At 44.8% G+C, this 17,523-nt stretch overlaps 6 non-coding genes across 6 annotated transcripts; all 6 read left to right on the forward strand.

Moving 5' to 3' along the window:
- The first annotated feature begins 3,079 nt into the window (after positions 1-3,079).
- On the forward strand, positions 3,080-3,152 carry trnaf-gaa (transfer RNA phenylalanine (anticodon GAA)). Its single transcript has one exon. It is a non-coding gene; the product is annotated as a tRNA-Phe (tRNA).
- A 91-nt stretch (positions 3,153-3,243) lies between these two features.
- On the forward strand, positions 3,244-3,315 carry trnaq-uug (transfer RNA glutamine (anticodon UUG)). The gene has a single exon. It is a non-coding gene; the product is annotated as a tRNA-Gln (tRNA).
- A 204-nt stretch (positions 3,316-3,519) lies between these two features.
- On the forward strand, positions 3,520-3,591 carry trnaq-cug (transfer RNA glutamine (anticodon CUG)). Its single transcript has one exon. It is a non-coding gene; the product is annotated as a tRNA-Gln (tRNA).
- Positions 3,592-12,917: 9,326 nt separating this feature from the next.
- Positions 12,918-12,989, forward strand: trnap-agg (transfer RNA proline (anticodon AGG)). Its single transcript has one exon. It is a non-coding gene; the product is annotated as a tRNA-Pro (tRNA).
- An 88-nt stretch (positions 12,990-13,077) lies between these two features.
- Positions 13,078-13,151, forward strand: trnai-aau (transfer RNA isoleucine (anticodon AAU)). The gene has a single exon. It is a non-coding gene; the product is annotated as a tRNA-Ile (tRNA).
- Positions 13,152-13,405: 254 nt separating this feature from the next.
- trnaq-uug (transfer RNA glutamine (anticodon UUG)) lies at positions 13,406-13,477 on the forward strand. The gene has a single exon. It is a non-coding gene; the product is annotated as a tRNA-Gln (tRNA).
- The last annotated feature ends 4,046 nt before the right edge of the window (positions 13,478-17,523 follow it).

A 17,523-nucleotide genomic window follows, 5' to 3' on the forward strand; every position in this document is an offset into this window, starting at 1 on the left:
TATAACATTGATTTACTCTTATATTTTACCAGGCTGTGGATGAGCGCAGTGTACCAGGGATAGAGAGAGTGGACAACCTGGCAGGCTACTTGGTGGGGCTTAGGGTGGAAACTGGGCAAACTCTGAGCCACCAGCAGGCCAGTACCATCATTGCCCTATGGCAAAGCCTGCTTCCGTATGACCAGCAGAGAGTGGCGTACGCTGCCCGGCACCAGGTGCGTCTTACAACAGGACGCTTCAGGTGCTCAAAAACCAAGCCTGAATTCACGCCTGGTGTGGACAGCATGACCCGTTGCGTCCTTGGGTCAACAGGATCCCCTGCACAGTGGCCAGACTGTTGCCGCCTGGTAGAGTCTATCTTTGTTAAACTGTGTGATATTCACAGGAGCCCAAAAAAATTGGGAAATCATGCCGTAACAAGATGGACTCTAATTCTGAGGGACTACAGCAAGATTCGGCAGCTGGTCCTGTGCAATGGTACTGTGATGGAGAATACCACCCTGCAATTGTTTGAGGTGAATCAAACAACCTTAATTCAGTGGCACAACAAGCGGCTGAAGAGGCAAGAATGTGCCATCCTGCTTCAGGGTGTGAACTTGCCAGCCCCCATTCCTATTGCTGCTAGGCCTCTCCCCCCTGGACAGATTCGCCCCACTGCAGCACCCCTACAGCCTGGTCCCCAACACCGCTACCACTTGCCTGAAAGCACAGTGGGAAAGGCAGTGGACAAGCGAAAGTCTGCAGTTCCAGCTCCGCACCCCACTCCTCCAAAAGTTTTCCGAAAAAAGGCAGTTGTTCCCTGCTGATTCTGCCCCTTAACCTGTTGTCCCCAACCCCAGTCCTGCATTTGCCCCCATTGTCCAAACACCTGTTTCTGCTCCTTCACCTGTCATCCCCAACCCCAGTCCTGCCTTTGGCCCGTTTGTGTTTTTGTGTCCAGCTCCAGTTCCTGCCGTCCGGCAGATTGCTCCTGCTGGCCCCATTCCCTCCCCACCACCTGCTCGGAGGCCCTACGTCCGCACTGTGGACAAAAACAAGTGCAGTCTGTGCCACCAGCCCCGCAACACAGATACTGGCCACAGCCAGTATTATGGCCACATTTACTGTCCCCAGACTGCTGTTATGCCACTTGACCAGTGGATGGAGGAGATGAAGAAGAAGAGGGCAGATATAAAAAAAATAATTTGTTTATTTCAAAATGCCACATGTGTGTGTGTGCGTGTGCGCATCCGTTAGGGTCATTTGTTCACCCTCCATGAAGCTAATTTGTTCATTTGCTTTTTAAATTAGTTAATTTACCCCATAGACTATGTAAGCTTACGTAAAGCTTTTTTGTTTGTAAATAGTCCACAACCTGTTATATACTGTGTGTGTGTGTGTGTGTGTGTGTGTGTGTGTGTGTGTGTGTGTGTGTGTGTGTGTGTGTGTGTGTGTGTGTGTGTGTGTCTGTGTGTGCGCGTGTGTCTGTGCGTGCGCGTGTCTGTGAGTGTGTGTGCGTGCGTGCGTGCATGTGTGCATGCGTGTGTGTATGCTCGTGAGGGTGTGTTTATGTGAGAGAGAAGGAGAAGGTGTTTGTAAATAAAAAATAAAAAGAACTTTTTTTCTACAACAGTATCCTTTGCCTTTTTTCTATCAAACCTATCTGGAAAACTTTTTACAAACTCACACAGATATTAAAATTACAAGAAAGGGACAAAATGGTATTCCAGACAGATCAAACAGGGTGTGAGAAGTGAATGTCAGAAACATTTCTTTGATATAAAGGTTTATTATTATTTATTATAAGCAGTAGTAGTATCATATTCTTATTTTAATTATTTGTATTGCAACAAAGCATTACAATTACAAGAAAGGGACAGAATTGTATAACAGACAGGTCCACAGGATCTGAGAAGTGACTGTCAGAAACATTTCTTTGATATAAAGGTTTATTATTATTATAAGCAGTAGTAGTAGTAGTATCACATTCTTATTTTTATTATTCTTATTGCAACAAAGCATTAAAATTACAAGAAAGGGACAGAATGATATTGAAGACAAATCCACAGTGTGTGAGAACTGAAGTGAATGTCAGAAACACTTCTTTGATATAAAGGTTTATTATTATTTATTATAAGCAGTAGTGGTATCATATTCTTATTTTAAGTATTTGTATTGAAACAAAGCATTAAACTTACAAGAAAGGGACAGAATTGTATGGACAGGTCCACAGGATGTGAGAAGTGATTGTCAGAATGATACAAATGTTTATTATTATTATTATTATTATTATTATTATTATTATCATAAGCAGTAGTAGTAGTATCATATTCTTATTTTTATTATTGTTATTGCAACAATTACCAATTCTATTTGTATCAGTTTTTAAGCTATATTTGATAGATTCATAGCACTTTGTAAGAGTTTGCAATAGTTGATGCATGTTTCAATCGGGATTCGAACCGCCGATTTCCGCCTTTTTCCCCTCTTTTTTTCTCTTCTCCTTCCCCTTCATTCCTCCTTCTCTCTCTTCCCCTCGATGATGGAGAGAAGGTGTCCATCGCTCTCAAAGACAAAGACGAGGCGCGATCCCTAGCACGTGTGCAGGTGCTGCAGCGGGATTTCCAATGACCACAAAAAAAGAGGCCGGATTTCCTCTGTTCTGGCAACTTTGCACTGGCTACCTTTAAATTGTAGATTTAATCAAAAAATTGCGCTTTAAGCCATGCAAGCTGAAATGTTTGCGGCCCGGCAGCAAGGAGGACGTATGTTTCGGCTCGTTGGTCTAGGGGTATGTTTCTCGCTTAGGGTGCGAGAGGTCCCGGATTCAAATCTCGGACGAGACAATTATTAGGCTTTGCTTTTAATCTCTTCAGCCTGATTAGGGCAACCAGGATATTTCTGAGAAATTGGGGATAAAATGTGCCGGAGAGAGGCGGGTTAGCTCAGTTGGTTAGAGCGTGGTGCTAATAACGCCAAGGTTGCGGTTTCGATCCCGTACGGGCCACTCATTTTCTCTCTGGGACCTTCGCTCTGCTCTTCTCGAAAATGACGGGCGGTCTCCCAGATATTCCGGCTGGCTAAAATGCAGAAGTACCTGGCCGAAATAGCTCATTTGGGAGAGCGTTAGACTGAAGATCTAAAGGTCCCTGGTTCAATCCCGGGTTTCGGCAGAGGAACCACATCCACCTCTTTTAACTCTACATGATTCCACCTAGCCTCATCGCTATATGGCTCTCAGACAGCCAGCAAGCAGGGTGTGTTGGTTCCATGGTGTAATGGTTAGCACTCTGGGCTTTGAATCCAGTGATCCGAGTTCAAATCTCGGTGGAATCTTTTTAGGTTCTTTGCGGAAGGAAGGGAAAAAACAGAGGTGATGCGCAACTGCTGACGTGGCAGTGAAATTGGCACTCTCAAACCGAGTCGGAATTCGGGAAACATGGGCTTAAAAGCAAAGGCTTCATTTGCTCCTTGCTATCGTGCTTCTGGACTCAATGACTTAAATCTCTGCTGCTCATGGGAAAAGTTGACACACACCAAGGTTCCATGGTGTAATGGTGAGCACTCTGGGCTCTGAATCCAGCGATCCGAGTTCAAATCTCGGTGGGACCTGCTTTTGCCAGGAATGTGTGCAGTACCTCGTTTGAAAAAACTTTTTCGGCAGCACTGAGCCGCAAGAGCTCATCTAGGTAGTGCTCCTTGAAGGGGGGCGTAAAAAGGATGGACAGCACTGGAGAATGCAGGCATCGATCCCACTACCTCTCGCATGCTAAGCAAGCGCTCTACCATTTGAGCTAATTCCCCTCGATGATGGAGAGAAGGTGTCCATCGCTCTCAAAGACAAAGACGAGGCGCGATCCCTAGCACGTGTGCAAGTGCTGCAGCGTGATTTTCTCATTTTCTCTTTGGGACCTTCGCTCTGCTCTTCTCGAAAATGACGGGCGGTCTCCCAGACATCCTTGCTGGCTAAACCGCACAGGTACCTGGCCTAAATAGCTCAGTTGGGAGAGTGTTAGATTGAAGATCTAAAGGTCCCTGGTTCAATCCTGGGTTTCGGCAGAGGAACCACGTCTGCCTCTTTTGCGCATCATCATCACAACCATTACACCATAGAACCAACACACCCTGCTTGCTGGCTGTCTGAGAGCCATATAGCGATGAGGCTAGGTGGAATCATGTAGAGTAAAAGAGGCAGACGTGGTTCCTCTGCCGAAACCCGGGATTGAACCAGGGACCTTTAGATTTTCAGTCTACCTCTCACATGCTAAGCGAGCGCTCTACCATTTGAGCTACTTCCCCTTTGCTTTTAATCTCTTCAGCCAGATTTCAGAGCGATCTGGATTCTGCTTTTGCCAGGAATGTGTGCAGTACCTCGTTCGAAAAAACATTTTCTGCAGCACTGAGCCGCAAGAGCTCATCTAGGGAGTGCCCCTTGAAGGGGGGCGTAAAAAGGATGGACAGCACTGGAGAATGCAGGCATCGATCCCGCTAACTCTCGCTTGCGCCTACTGCTTCCTACCGATTGAGCCAAAGTAAGCCCAAAGTAAGCCCACGTGAGCCAATCGTGTTTCTCTGCTGTGGCTTACTTTTGACCAATCGCGTTCTCTCCTGTGGCTTACTTTTGACCAATCGTGTTTCTCTCCTGTGGCTTACTTTTGACCAATCGCCTTTCTCTCCTGTGGCTTACTTTTGACCAATCACGTTTCTCTCCTGGCTCTGCTCCTGTGGCTTACTTTTGACCAATCGGCGACCGCTATTATTATCGTCATCTTTGCAATCTTTGCAACAGGTAAGTCTATTCTTCACGACTGTATAATCGATCATTATTTATTCATAAACAGTGTTTGTTTTTAGACAATTAAACATGCCAATAAAGCTAGCTAGCGTGTAATATCACACGTTTTCTTCTGTACATGTGAACCTGCAACTTTACCATGATATACAGTAAAAAACATGTCACTACTGTCAAGATAATTAGCCGACCGCTAATTAAGCTATATCCTCCTTAAACCATTTTTTTGTTGTTGTTAATTTAGTATTTTTTGTGTCATTCATTACATTATTTTGAGCACAAGAAGATTTTTACTAAAACCTTTAAAAAAAAGTTTAATTCATATATGTTATACTATAATATGTTATACACCAGTATACATATTTATGTTATCTTTTTAAATACTATGTTATACATATTTAAAAAGACATGAATAGGCAAAAACAAGTGTTTTTTTGTTTCAACAAATGATTCTCAACTATGTTATAAAAGATATACCAAAACGATTTGATATACCATTTTAAGTTTTAGATCTGTTTGATGATCATATTATTATGAATTGTCATAAACGCCTTTATGTTATATTTGGTGTTTCTTAGTAATCTCTGCCACAAAAGCTAAACAAAACAAAATGATTTAAGCATGGCATGATACCAGCAAGATTGTACCAAGAAGTGTTATTTATTTTCTTATTAATAAGTTCATCACACTATTTACAATTTGTACACAAGGCAATTCAAAGTGATTCACAGTTGTATAAAAAACAATAATGCTTATGCTCATAATAATAATAATCATTAATTATTATAATATTATAATAATTAATTACATAAAAAACAAATGCTGTAGTAAAATACTTTCAGTTGGAATATGACAGCTATGTAACGTTCTGTTTATGCCTGTGTCCTTTCAGATTATGTATGCATACCCGGTTTTACGAAGAACCTCTGAGGGTCGACTCCTTATGGGGCCAACTGAGGAGGCCAATAGGAGGGAGATCGTGTTGGCAGGGAGGGCCAGGTGTAAGGAGGAGGTCCTGGCTGAGGCCACTGCCTTTGTGAGGCAGAATGGAGGGAATCCTGGAGACCAGTTCCTGGTTCTGGCTCACTGCAAGATCCAGTTTGGGAAACACCAGGGTCAGAGGTTCCTGTGGCTGCTGGAGAACTCACTGGGGTATGCCTGCTATCTGGTCAGCAGCATTTTGGGGGAGGAGGAGAGGGACAACCCGCTGTCGGCCAACAAACACCTGTTCCTCAGATACACCTCGCAGATCAGGGAGGTAGGCGAGGCTGTGGAGGTGTATCAGAAAAAACAGGCCATGCTGCAGGAGGCCCAGAGGACAGGAGACTCTGGATGTCTGATGGTGGAGTTTTGGGATTTTAAGGGTAGGTCAATGAAGGAGGTGTATGAGGACCCAAGCAAGGAGGCCCAGTTTCTCATCAACTACCTGAAGAAGGCAAAGGCCAGGCCTAACACCAATATGGCCCTTTTCAAAGCAGACGTGCTGAAGAGGCAGGCTCCAGCCCACGTGCCCGCCACCACCACTGTGCCCCCTGCATCTGTCCTCACTGCTGCTGTGCCCACTGCCACTGTGTCTGTTCCTCCTCCACCTACTGCCACTAAGAACAGGCCACTGCTGGCGACCAATGTGAAGGCCCTGTTGGCGCGGGGGAAGCATTTATCTGCTTCACAGCTGGCACAAAAGATTTTGTCTCCAGCCAAACCCTGTAAGTGATTGCAAGCTTTAAAATCATTACAGTATATATTATGCAGTATATATGTCTAACGAAAATACGTGTTCAACAGCTGCAGGACCACGTGTACCTCCTGCGTCTGAGTCCGCAGCCCGGAGACAGCTCTTTACATGTGGTGAGTATCACTTAACGCATACAAGTGTGTTGGTGACATGTGCTTAGTGTTTTATGTTATTTTACAGACTCTGCTGCTATGGATTTTTTTGAGGAGGAAGATGACCTGGAGATGGCAACTGTAGCCTCGCAAGCTGAGGAACAACTTCCTCAAGGTATGTAAATCTTAAACAATATTTTACAAACAATTACAAATAAAACAAAACTGTATTTTTTAAATGACATATTATTTTATTTCACAACACAGAGGAATGGCACTTCTCAGGTGTCAATCTACATCCACTCTTTGAGTGAACATCCTCAAAGGAAAAAAGAGAATTTAAAGGTGTATGTAAAAGGTTTTATTTCATTTTTTATCGTAATCACTGACTAAAGCTCATTCTTGTCATCTGACACTTCCCCCACTCCCCTTGGAATAAGTGGCTGTTGTAGTGTTTGGTCTGCTTCGCTTCACACTTGGCTGATCCCATTTTTTTTCTTCTTGTATTTCTTCTAATGGTGCTTGGATGAAAAACAGGATGATTTTCACTGCTTCCATCCATCTTTTCATCATCATGTCGTCTCTCTACTAATCATACATGCTTTGCAGTAAACCTTGTAATCGCAGTAGCTGTCCAGCAGAGCCGAGAAAGTCATGCAGTGAAAGTCTAAAACAATAAGATAATTTTGTTGTGTTTTTTTATGCTCCAGCCACTGCATGCTCGAGAGGCCCTGCTCCTGCCCCGGCTCGTGCTACTGCCCCTGCTCCTGCCCCTTATCCTGCTCCTCCAGCATTGTGGACCCCTGGCCAGGTGTCCCAGTCGCCTGCAGAGCTTCCTGTCCACTGGAAAGAGCAACTCCCATCTTTCCAGCAGGACTGGATCAGGAAGACTCTGTTCAGGGCCAACATAAAAACAGGGAAGCCTGAGCTGACGCCACATCCCAACTTCTGGTGGTATCCTCCCCAGCCCCCGACCGTCTTCACCCAGCCCCCTACTTCTCCTGATATCTTCTTCTGCCGCCCTCTGTTCCTCTGGATGCCGCTGAAGATGTGGTCCATTCCACTTGTCTGTGTCCAGCCAGCCTGCAATAACCACAAGCTGACAGCTGCTGGCCTTTATCGCACTCTGCGCAAGGTCCTGGACATAGACTGGTGGTATGACATGGCCACAGAGTATGTGGAGTGGAAATGGTGCAAGAAGAATTATCCAGCCTGGTCTGAAGACATCCTGGGACAGCTCGACATGGGACACCGCAGAAAATTCCCCGCCATTCTGACATACAGGTAGAACACATTCATATTTAGAGCAATGCACTGTAATTTGTTGTACTGTATAAAATCAAATACGTTGATTTACTGATATTAACATTGAAATAATAAGATGTGGCACTGAACAGAATTATTTGACTGTCTGTAGGTACTCGTGTGACTACCGTGTAGTCATAATGATGTGGGAGAGGACCCGGGGCAACAGTGTCACACAGCTTCACAAAAAGCTGCAGGAGCAACACACCTCAGCGTGGTCACAGCGGACGCTGGAGTACCTCACTGTCTGTGAGCCCTTCACAGACTCCTCCATCGTTGAGTCTCCACTCTTTTCTGCGCCCCCGCCCCTCCCACCCATCCCCAAACCCAAGTGGCTGTTGTCTGTGTATGCCAGGGACGTCCTCTCGTGGCTACCTGAGGTCAAGGCCAAAATAACCTCAGTCTTTGGCTCTGTCCTCAAGATGGACTCCACCAAAAAGGTATAACAAGTCAAGTTTGAGTAATAATAATTGTTATTATCTTAAATTTTTCTGACATTTGTTTATTCTACTGTATTTTTTTTTTTACATAGGTCACCAAAAAACTGGCCGGCGCTGCTGCCAACACTGCTGGTTCATGCACTAATGTAGGCAATGAGCACGGCCAGGTGTTGGTGTCAGTCCTCACAGCGGCAGAGGGGCATGGATTGTGGCCCATGGCGGTGGGTCTCATGAAGAGGTACAGGGAGGCAGGAGTGGCACCACCCGCCGTCATGTATGTGGACAGAGACTGCTGCAGCCCACACGCGCACAGACAGTCGCAGGTCAGAGCCATGTTCATAGAGTGGGATGAGCTCCAAGTGCGCCTAGACATTTGGTACTTCATGCGGCGCTTTGCAGCAGGTGTCATCACGGAGGCTCATCAGCTCTACGGCACCTTCATGGCTCGGCTTTCCAGGAGCATCTTTGAGCTGGATCCAGATGATGTCGCTGCTCTACGGTTGGCCAAACAGGGGGAGTTACAGTCCAGAGGAGTTGGTCCAGTCTCAGAGAAGGCTCTGGATAAGCTGATCACCAGGAAGGAGTTGGCACTGCACTGTCGCTAGCGGACCAGAGGAGTGGAGGAGACCACCTGGAGGATCAAGGCGCTCATTGATGAGATGGACAGTGAGCAGGGGAGGGACACTCTGGGTGTACCACTGCTGGACCACGAGCGAATCCAACAGGTCTGGATAGACCTGCAGAGGCACATCGCCTGTATTCAGGACCCAAAGGGCTTCCCTCTGTACCAGAAGACAGACACACTGAAGAAGGGTGGTGTGGAGCTCAGCTGCTATCGCTGTGCTCGTGGCTCCACCTCCTTGGAGTCTTTCCACCTCCATTTAAATCGCTTCATCCCAGTTAGGTTATAACTTTTATAACCTGCAAAAACTTTAAACTTTTATAACCTATTCTGCCATACTGAATACATAGATAACTAATATTTGACTTTATTTGACCTGTAGGGACCAGTGCCAGTGATGCGCATTTCCAGGCCTATCTCCTGGAAGACCTGATGCGCTGGAACCAGGACCGGATGGATGAAGCAGTGAGGGGAAAGACTGACCTGAGGACCTACAGTAGCGTTGAGAGGGAGGCAATGTACCGGCTCAGCCGCAAAGTGCTGAAGATGTCCCTGGATGATCGCTACCAGCCTCCAGGGGCTTACACAGGTGAGAATTATTCATGTTATCTCAAACAAAAGATTATAAATTATACAGGTGTTTGAGTGTATATTTTTTATATTGTATTTCATATAATTCAACTATTGTTGGTGTTATTTGTACTTTGTTTAATTTAGGCTTAATTTGACCCTTTATAGCCTTATTTCTTTGCTTTCTTTTGCTAAAGTGAATTTGCTTTATTTTGCATTTATGCTTATTATCTTCTTGTTTAGTATTTTAATTTTTTGATCTGTTAAATTGCGTAAAGCCTACAAATGATCAAACTTTGAAAAGTTTGATTGTTTTTTTTGTTTCAGTTTGTTATGGACAAATAGCCACTACAGCTATAATAATGTGAATGTGCTTTGTATGTGTGTTCTTTTGCAGGGGAGCTGCTGGGTATGGAGTATCTGTACAGTCAGTCTGGGAAATCCCTGACTGTTATGGATAACCCAGAAGAGGAGGATCGGCTAGTGGAGCAGATGACTGATGAGGTGGTGCAGGACGAAGGCTTTGTTGAGGAGGAAACTGAGGACATCACAGTGCCAGTCCTCTATGACCCCATTGAGCCTGTCCCAGTCCACAGCAGCAGCGGCCCCCAGGCCTTCAACCCCTGTCCCTCTGCACCAGGACCATCCTCACTACAGCCACCCACAGGACTGCAGCGCCCTGCCCAGCCTCCTCTGCAGTCTCCTACTCTGCGCCCTGCCCAGCCTCCTCTGCAGTCTCCTTCTCTGCGCCCTGCCCAGCCTCCTCTGCAGTCTCCTCCTCTGTGCCCTGCCCAGCCTCCTCTGCAGTCTCCTCCTCTGCGCCCTGCTCAGCCTCCTCTGCAGTCTCCTCCACAGCCTTCTGTCCAGCCAAGTGCTGCCTCTGCTCCTGCAACATCAACTGGGTCCAGTGTTGCAGACCAGGCTCCTGTAAGTAAGCTTCTCATTATTAGTTTCTATTTGCTTTTACACTCAGACATTTAACATGCTGTGTATTGTTATTGTAATACTTTCCTGCAGGCTCCTGTTCTTGGACCCGATTGCGTTGCAGGCTGGGATAAGGTGCAGGATCTGGCTGAGTACCTGGTGTCCCTCCGTCAGGCACTCTACCTGGACGAGCAGCAGGTCACAGAGGTCATCCGTCTGTGGACTGCTCTTCCTGATGGGGACAAGAGGAAGATCCACTATCAGCCCAGACACCAGCCCAAACTGACCCACGGACGCTTCAAGGCTCCGAAAAACACAGGAGTGACACCGTTTGTGGACAGTGTGAAGAGGTGCCTGATTGGTCATCCTGGGGGGCCAGCTCAGTGGCCCAGCACCAGTCGCTTAGTTGAGGCCATGTGTATCAAACTGTGTGCACTTCACAAGTCCCCAACTAAGAAGAATGGAGTCCGTCTTCCTCGTTGGACTAAGGTGCTCACGGATTACCACCACCTCCGAGACCTGGTGCTGAACTGCCAAACTATGATGGAGGCCACGTCACTTCAGCTGTTTATGCTGAATCAGAGGACTCTCACTCAGTGGTAAGCATGGTTTTACATTGACATTTGAAAGAAAGGGATAGCAGTTATTTATTATGAATACATTTTTTGATTGCAGGTTTAATCGAAGGGAGAACACCCAGGAAGGTACTGTCCTTACCCAGGGCCTTGCTGCAGAAGACCGCATCGCTGTGGCCAGCTCACAGCTTCCTGCTCCGCGGGAAGAGCTGGATGAGGCTCCCTCCACAACAGGGGCCCGGCACGGGTTTGTCCTTCCTCCTAACAGAGCGGGACAGGCTCCTAAGCTACGGCCGGGCAGACGACCTGCCAGTGCTGCAATTGTGAGGCCAATTACCCCAGCAGCTCCTACTCCTCCCCCAGTTCCTGTGCCACTGCCCCTGTTCATTTTATTGAACACTGCGCCCACGCTGCTGGCAGCTGGTGCAGGTGGCGCTTCAGCTGCTCCTCTCCTGCCTCCAACTCCAGTGTTTCCTGACGTGCGAGAGGCTCCTGCTCCCACTGCCCCGGTGTCTGTGTCCCGCTTCACTCAGAGGAACAGACGACGCAGGGCAGAAGAGGAGGCCAGTGGAGCCCACAAAAGGAAATATGTCCGTGAAGTGGCATATAACAAATGCTCTAAGTGTGGCAAGCCCAAAACCAAGGAGTTCGGCCACAGCCGCTTCAGCAGTGCCACGTTTTGCCCGGGTGTCTCTGGTGGCAAATCTTTAGAGGAGTGGCTGGTAGAACAGCGCCAGCAGAAAAAAACCTGGACAGCCACCTCCATGATAAAAATCTTCCAACACAGAAAAAAGATTGTTTGTAAATATCTGTAAATAAATATCTATGTGTAAATACAGTTATGTTCTTTTTTCTCTCTCAATCTTTCTGTAATGTCTTGTTTGTTTAATTTATATTACAGAATGTTCTATTCTATTTCTACATTGTTAGTTGTTTATTGTTGTTCATTAATGTCTTGTAGTTTTAGTAAAATAAATACTGTTCAATCTCTTATTCATTGTGCTGCTTTTAATTGCCTTGGGACTGGAATGTGCAAACTGTACATGGGCCCACCCACTCTTTCATAGAGTATACATTGTATATAACACATATATTGTGTGTATGTCCATATATTTATGTGTGTGTGTACTTATTTCAATATTTGTGTGTATTCATTTTAATAAAAAAAATTACATTTCGATATTTGTGTGCATTTGTGTGTATAAAACATTTGAAGTGTCCTAAAATAAATCACATCAATCACATCAATCAATCCCACACACAAAAAACACATATTTGAATAAACATTTGTATTAGTTTTATTAAACCATAAATGTAATATGCTTTTTTTTAAATAATATACACAATTAATATCAATCAATATAATGATATGTCACATTGATAACCAAGTGAAGGCGAATGCGCAGTTGATCACACACTAGTCGCGCAGAACAGGGGTTCGAGCCCAGCCCGCGGAGTGTGACTTGTTTCACATGTAACTAAAACTCTTCCATAACATACAGGAATGTAGCCCGAATATTGTTGCAGGGCAAATTTGTGCGTTTTTTCACATTTTCTGCGTCCTTTTCGCTTGCGTGCGGGGCGCAAAGATTGGACCCCTTCTTTTGCGCAGCGAGCACTCTACCATTTGAGCTAATTCCCCTCGATGATGGCAAGAAGGTGTCCATCGCTCTCAAAGACAAAGACGAGGCGCAATCCCTAGCATGTGTGCAGGTGCTGCAGCGTGATTTCCAATGACCACAAAAAAAGAGGCCGCATTTCCTCTGTGCTGGCAACTTTGCACTGGCTACCTTTTAATTGTAGATTTAATCAAAAAATTGCGCTTTAAGCCATGCAAGCTGAAATGTTTGCGGCCCGGCAGCAGCAGGGAGGAAGTAGGTTTCGGCTCGTTGGTCTAGGGGTATGATTCTCGCTTAGGGTGCGAGAGGTCCCGGGTTCAAATCCCGGACGAGCCCATTATTAGGCTTTGCTTTTAATCTCTTCAGCGTGATTAGGGCAACCAGGATATTTCTGAGAAATTGGGGATAAAATGTGCCAGAGAGAGGCCGGTTGGCTCAGTTGGTTAGAGCGTGGTGCTAATAACGCTAAGGTCACGGGTTCGATCCCCGTACGGGCCACTCATTTTCTCTCTGGGAGCTTCGCTCTGCTCTTCTCGAAAATGACGGGCGGTCTCCCAGACATGCCTGCTGGCTAAACTGAACAAAAAACTTGGCGAAATAGCTCAGTTGGGAGAGCGTTAGACTGAAGATCTAAAGGTCCCTGGTTCAATCCCGCGTTTCGGCAGAGGAAGCACGTCCGCCTCTTTTAGTGTACCTGATTCCACCTAGCCTCATCGCTCACCCTCTCAGACAGCCAGCTAGCAGGGTCTGTTGGTTCCATGGTGTAATGGTTAGCACTCTGGGCTTTGAATCCAGCGATCCGAGTTCAAATCTCGGTGGAACCTTTTTAGGTTCTTTGCGGATGGGAGGGAAAAAACAGAGGTGATGCGCAACTGCTGACGTGGCAGTGAAATTGGCACTCTCAAACCAAGCTTCATTTGCTCCTTGCTATTGCAAGGAGCCGCACTGAGCCGCAAGAGCTCATCTAGGGAGGGCCCCTTGAAGGGGGGCGTAAAAAGGATGGACAGCACTGGAGAATGCAGGCATCGATCCCGCTACGTCACGCATGCTAAGCTAGCGCCCTACCATTTGGAGAGAAGGTGTCCATCGTTCTCAAAGACAAAGACGAGGCGCGATCCTTAGCAATGACCACAAAAAAGAGGCCGCATTTCCTCTGTGCTGGCAACTTTGCACTGGCTACCTTTTAATTGTAGATTTAATTGAAAAATTGCGCTTTAAGCCATGCAAGCTGAAATGTTTGCGGCCCGGCAGCAGCAGGGAGGACGTATGTTTCGGCTCGTTGGTCTAGGGGTATGATTCTCGCTTAGGGTGCGAGAGGTCCTGGGTTCAAATCCTGGATGAACCCATTATTAGATTTTGCTTTTAGTTCAAAGTTTGTTTTTATTGATTTTTACAATATAAATCACATTCACAATCCCCCACCCCTCACCATCCAATTTAAGAATGATGCCCATACTATCCATTACTTCAAAATGGAATTGTAAGAACCGAGCATACATACAATATTTACAAACATGCTAACAAATATAAACCTCCAACCAAATCCATAAAAAAATTAAAAAAATTAAAGAATTAAAAAACGAAAAAAAATCAAAACAATAGTAGTGGCATTATTCAAATAGACGTATCGACATAGTCAAGAAAAGATCGCCACATCTTAAAAAATTGTTTTTCTGATCCTCTCAGGGAATATCTAATTTTTTCGAGGCAGAGACAGGACATCATATCTCTAATCCATTGAGTATGAGTGGGTGGCAAGGGATCTTTCCACTTTAATAATATTGCTCTACGTGCAAGTAGGGAAGAGAAAGCAAGGACTTTACACATTGATGCTGACAACCATACGTCCTCTGGGGCAACTCCAAATAATGCCACCAGAGGTTCTGGCTCTAATCTATGCTGAAGAACCACAGAAAGGGTGTGAAATATCGAACGCCAGTAACGCTCTAATTTGGGGCATGTCCAGAAAATGTGAGTTAACGTTCCCTCGGTACATTGACATCTATTGAACATAGGGCTAGTACCAGGAAACATTCGAGCTAGTTGAACTTTGGATATATGAGCTCTGTGTACAACTTTAAACTGTATAAGTGAATGCCGAGCACACATTGACGTTGAGTGGACCTGTTTAAGGACACAGTTCCAGGTGTCTTCGGAGAGTGGTCTGTCAAGGTCTTCCTCCCAAGCTCCCTTAATGTTATCCAGGGATGAAGATGCCAGATTGATAATTAAATTGTAAATAGTAGCAATTGAGCCCTCTGCCAATGTATTACATTAAAGGAACCTATCCAAAGGATTTTCGGAGGGCATCGCTGGGAAGTCTGGTATAAGTGACTTAACGTAATGTCTTACTTGCAAGACTCTAAAGAAATCTGACTTGGTAAGACCAAAACGTGATACCAATTGTTCAAAGGAAGCAAATACATTATCCAAAAATAAGTCTTTGAAACATTTTATCCCCTTTTGAGAAAAACTATTGAATGAACCATCCTGCATTGAGGGCGAAAAAAAATGATTACGGAACACAGGGCTAAGAAGAGAGGGGTCCCTAAAACCAAATGATTTCCTGAATTGGATCCAAATCCTCAACGAGTGTTTCACCACTGGGCAATCGACCGGAATATAAGAGGTAGACTGTAGTTTAGATGCAAGCATTTATTTCCATGTCCACCCAGGACGGTCTATTGGGCAAAAGGTGATAATGCCACCAATAAAGTGTATTTCGTATGTTAGCTGCCCAGTAGTAAAACTTAAAATTGGGTAAGGACATACCACCATTGCATCTAGGCCTCTGAAGGTGTGCTTTGCGTAAGCGAGTGTGCTTACCATTCCAAATAAAAGAAGAGATAACAGAGTCCAAAGACTTAAAAAAAGACAGGGGAATAAATAAAGGTAAACACTGAAAGAGATAAAGAAATTTAGGAAGCACCACCATTTTAATAGAATTAATGCGCCCAATGAGAGAAATCTTTATAGGGGACCATTTAGAGAGATCTTTCTTAATCCGTTCAAGAAGCATGCCAAAATTATGTTTAAGAAGATGCTTATGATGGCGAGTGATACAGACCCCAAGATAAGTAAACTTATTTTTTGCTAGTTTCAGTGGTATGTTTGAATACTGTAGTTGTGTAACTACCTCGTTAATTGGGAAAAATTCACTCTTGTGCAGATTAAGCCTATAACCAGAAAACCGACCAAAATTCTCAATCAAGGATAGAGCTGCGGGTAAAGAAGTTTGTGGATTTGACATAAAAAGCAGTAGATCGTCTGCATATAGAGTTACCTTATGGACGGTCTCACCACGGGTAATTCCAGTGATCTGCGGACTCTGGCGTAGGGCGATTGCTAAAGGCTCAATAGCTAGGGCAAATATTAGTGGGCTTAGCGGACAGCCCTGTCGAGTGCCGCGGTGCAAGTTAAATGGCCTAGAGTGCAGACCATTGCTTAGGACTACTGCAGAAGGGGTACTATAGAGTAATTTAATCCAAGAGAGAAGGATCGGGCCAAATCCAAATTTTTCCAAAACTAAAAAAAGGTACTCCCACTCAACCCTGTCAAACGCCTTCTCTGCATCTAAAGAAACAACACATTCTGGGATGGCCTGGTTCAGAGAGTATACCACATTGAGTAAGCGGCGGATATTAAAAAATGATTGACGATTCTTTATGAACCCTGTTTGATCAGGAAAGACGATAGTGGGGAGGACATCTTCAAGTCTAGAGGCAAGCACCTTCGCTAAAATTTTAACGTCGCAGTTGAGCAAAGAAATTGGCCTATAAGACGCACAGTCTAAGGGGTCTTTATCCTTTTTGAGTAATAAAGAGATACAGGCTTGATTTAACGTTGGGGGAAGAGTCCCAGTCTTAAGAGACTCAGAAAAAACAGATGTCAAAAAAGGAACATGTTGAACTGAGAATTTTTTATAGAATTCTGACGGAAAGCCGTCAGGTCCCGGGGTTTTGCCAGATTGTAGAGATGAGATATTAGCCGCCATTTCCTCCTGAGTAATCGGTACTTCTAAAAGGTTACGAACATCCAAGGATAACGTGGGGACATTTAGTCGGTCGAGAAAATCTTCGATATCCCCCTGCGAAGAGGAGTCAGATGTATACAAAGTAGAATAAAAATCTCTAAACTTGTCATTAATAGTATTTGGATCAGTTGTGACCTCCCCGTTATCTAGACGAAGACCATTTATAATTTGTTTTGCACGTAGCCCTCGCAGCTTATTAGCTAAAACTTTCCCGGATTTCTCCCCACTTTCATAAAAAACACTCCTAGTTCTTCTCAAAAGGCCCTCTATCTCATTGGTTGAAAGCAAGTCAAGCTCTGATTTAAGTTTAAGACGTTTATTATACAGATCTGGCGTGGGAGACCTAGCATATTGTTCATCTAACTTTGAAATATCATTAGCGAGTAAGATTTGTTTTTCTTTAGAGAGCTTCCTTTTATTAGCAACATATGAAATAATGTGGCCTCTAATATATGCCTTAAGGGCCTCCCACACTGTTGAATCTGAAATGTCTACTGATTTATTAACGCTTAGAAAAAAAGGAATTTGGTCAGCAACAAAGGAAACAAAATTATCATCTGCCAAGAGTGAAGTATTGAAACGCCAGTTCCTCCTAGGGGAAGGCAAATTCAGAAAGGTCAAATCAAGAGTAAGAGGAACATGGTCCGATATAATACTACTTTGATATGCACAAGACTGAACTCTAGAAATTAAATCGTTATCCAGCATAAAGTAATCAATCCGGGAATAAGAGTGATGAACATTTGAAAAAAAAGAATATTAGGCTTTGCTTTTAATCTCTTCAGCCTGATTAGTGCAACCAGGATATTTCTGAAAAATTGGGGATAAAATGTGCCA

The sequence above is a fragment of the Siphateles boraxobius genome, unplaced genomic scaffold (genome assembly GCF_051911475.1).
Source record: "Siphateles boraxobius isolate OS27281-9 unplaced genomic scaffold, OSU_SipBor_1 239, whole genome shotgun sequence".
Classification (NCBI taxonomy): domain Eukaryota; kingdom Metazoa; phylum Chordata; class Actinopteri; order Cypriniformes; family Leuciscidae; genus Siphateles; species Siphateles boraxobius.